The 3400-nt window shown below is 34.0% G+C and overlaps 1 pseudogene; it reads right to left on the reverse strand.

Moving 5' to 3' along the window:
• Positions 1 to 1055: 1055 nt before the first annotated feature.
• On the reverse strand, positions 1056 to 3166 carry LOC120144672 (annotated as a pseudogene).
• Between the last annotated feature and the right edge of the window lie 234 nt (positions 3167 to 3400).

Genomic DNA, 3400 nt, shown 5'->3' on the forward strand with positions numbered 1-3400 from the left:
TTCACTTTAAAGGAAATGATATTGACGATGCGAAAGTATCATTTCTTTTCACAACATGACTGAATTTTACAGAATAAAAACCTTTCCTTTTCAACATTGAAAGATGAAGCTTTGGAATCAAAATTGATCAACTAATACATCACTTTAATTTTACGTAGCTCAAGTAATATATAAACATGGATATAGTGGCCTATCATGTTTCAGTTTGAAAGGATGTTGCTTTCTTGTTATGTTATCAAAGCCTTGTCAATCTTGCTTAATAGTGTTCAGTCAATTATAACATGTAAGCTTATTGGCTTCTCGGGCCTTGCCTACAAATACGGTTGGTTATTCAGTCAGTCACGTATGCATGCTAAGACAGCTTTTATATCTAAAGCTATCTAACAACTTTCCATAAATGATCTAATTTATTAATAAGATAAAGTACACAAATGGTCCCTTACTATAGGGTAAAAAATTATAAAATAGTCCTCACCTATATAATATTGTTTTGTTGAGTCCATTAACTATTAAAAGTTACAAAATGATCACCCGACTATTCATATGTTTCAAACTCATCCTTTTTCATTAAAAGTTTGACGGTCGTTTGAGCTTAATGTTAAACTATGAATTTAGATATGATAAAATATGATCCTATAACTATGCCAGTAGACATCACTAAAATATGATTTTATCTTATCTCAATCAGCAGATTAACGTCAAGCTCAAACGACAGTTAAATTTTTAACAAAAAAAGTCGAATTTGAAACATATGAATAGTTGAGTGACCATTTTGTAACTTTTAATAGTTGAAATACTCAACAAAGCAGTATCCTATAGTCGGAGAATCATTTATAACTTTAAATAGTTGGAGGACTCAACAAAACAGTGTCCTATAATATGGGATCATTTGTGAATTTATCCTCATTAATAAAAGTTGATATGTTATAAAACTAAAAAAATAAACATTTTCACTAGTCATGTATATGATGTATATTTTATAATGAATATATGATTTTCAAGGCTAGATTATAGATCTTTGAAGAAACAAACATATAACAAGAAATCAGTAAATGATGACACCCAAGAATCTATCTATTTGGGTTCAAAGATTAGTTACCTTCTCTGCTTCTCAGCATATTAAAAGCCGGTAGATCTTTCACACTGGGGACACCATCGAGTTCGAGTTCACGCTTTAACTATTTTCTTGTTGATTTCAGAACATCCTGGAAAAATGAAACAAAATATGGAAAACATTGATATAAATATAAAACACAAGAAACATGGAAAATGTTGATATGAAGATAAAGCTCAAGAAGCACTGGATAGGATCATTCGCCGGACTAATTTACGTTGAAATTCAAGTATGAAGCTCATTTGATGAGCCATTGTGCATCCATCATCTGAAAGGCCACACAAAAAAGATAGTCGAATGATGTTTGGTCTTCACCGAGTAGTTGCAGAAAACGGATTCCAGCCAGGATTAATGGCTTTCCTATAGATACAACATAATTAGTGTTAGTTTTCAACGGTCAAACAGCAGACAACTTACTAGTTCTGAAAGTCCATTACCTGTTCGCAGATTCAACATCTGTACCAACATAAAGGAAATGTTGATGCCTACAACAGCAAACGGATATTCCCAATCAGCCCAGTTTCTATCTTTTTTGTGCAACAAACTCTGGAAAGATTCCTGTTAAAATGAAAGACCAAAATTCAGAGTATGACCAACCATGGCTGCAATTCAAGCTAGTGAACAAAATAATTATCTGAAGCATATCAATGAAATAAGATACACAAGAAATACTTCATTAAAAAAGTCGGGTTGTTCCCAAATACCCCTCACTAATCAACAAGATGTAATTTGGGTAAGGAAAAGGTTACAAACCGGATAGTTCTTGGCAAAAAAATATGAGATTCTCCAATGATATGAATCCTCCACCCCTTCAAATAGTGTCGAAATAACATAAATAAGCATTAAATAGGAATAGAGAACCCAATCAAGACAACCTGGCATACTGAAAATCTGTTGAAGGGTCCGTCCCTTGCCATCCCATGTCCCCCAGAGCTCGGATTTAAGAGATGGAAGCTCCCTGTTAGGGTAAGCAAATCTCCATAACTACCAAAGAGCATCCTGCCGGTCCAATGAACATATTTGACTACATAATCAGCCATAGTACCATGAATCATCATTTGCTCAGGCATAAATTTATATACAGGGGAAATACTGGAAATGTGGCTGTTAGTATTTTCCATTCCAGAAGAAAATGGCAGAATTGGCCAATTTTTATCAAAAGTGCATTACGCACACTAAAGGTCATGGGAAATAGTTTTAAAAATGGAAGAATGAATTAACAAATAGACAAGCATACTGATCATAACAAAACCTACTTGATGCTCTAGCCGAGATCCATCAAAGGGGACTTCTAGTCGTTTCTAGAGCCTTTTCAGCCTCTCTTTCTACAACAGAACGATATTCAAAACATGAAGACCAAAGATAACGGTCAATGACGACAAGGCCATTTGGCCTTTTAAAGGGATACAACTGAATAACCCCAAGCACATAAGACTTGTTCTATTGGCCTAGTCGACTCATTTACAAGAAAATATTTGTTTACTCATAAGCTTCACTTATTTCTCCAAGCTCATTCTCAGGATCAACTTCAATACTCGAACTTTTAAACATGAATAACTTTCTTTCTTTTAGATGTTTTCTTACATACAGTATTTGTCAGGATCCTATGGTACTTTGGAAAATTGTAACAACTAAAAGTGAACTCTCAACCTGGCTTGAAGTTTGGTTTAGATTTTCAGTACTAAAGATAACCACATTATATTTATTAGTTTCTCTTTCTGCCACAATCACACACTTATGGAGCTAGATTCTGTTTACTAGTTTCTCTTTCACATTTCTAGATCGAAATAGAAAAGTGGATTCAAATAAAAAATACTTTGGAAAAGTGCAATGCTGATTATACCTGTAAAGGACTAAGAACAGGTGCATCAACTATCTAGTTTTTCGAATTTTGGATGTTAGAATGTACACGAAAAAGTTGCATGAAAGATGTTCCAGATCCTTGAACAATGTTAGGCCTTTCCTAGCCACTGGTCGAATTCTAATTGACTGTGAAAGAGGTGAACTTACCATGAGAGTTGCCGACAATGCATGACTGTCAATGTTTTTCATACTCTCAAGTATGATGATGATTCTGAAGAATGTCAAGGCATTTTTTAATTGAACTCCTTGATTAAAGAAGAAACTAAACAACTTTTCCAAAACAAATTATACAGCTAACAGACTATGAATTGCCTAATGACGATGAAAGCATAGAGGAGCATGAAAAATTTCCAACTAGGGTGGAGCAATCTAGATTACTACTTGATAGATCAGGTATGCACTTTGAACCCCTTGATTTTGATG

The sequence above is a fragment of the Hibiscus syriacus genome, unplaced genomic scaffold (genome assembly GCF_006381635.1).
Source record: "Hibiscus syriacus cultivar Baekdansim isolate YM2019G1 unplaced genomic scaffold, ASM638163v2 tig00110890_pilon, whole genome shotgun sequence".
Classification (NCBI taxonomy): Eukaryota; Viridiplantae; Streptophyta; class Magnoliopsida; order Malvales; family Malvaceae; genus Hibiscus; species Hibiscus syriacus.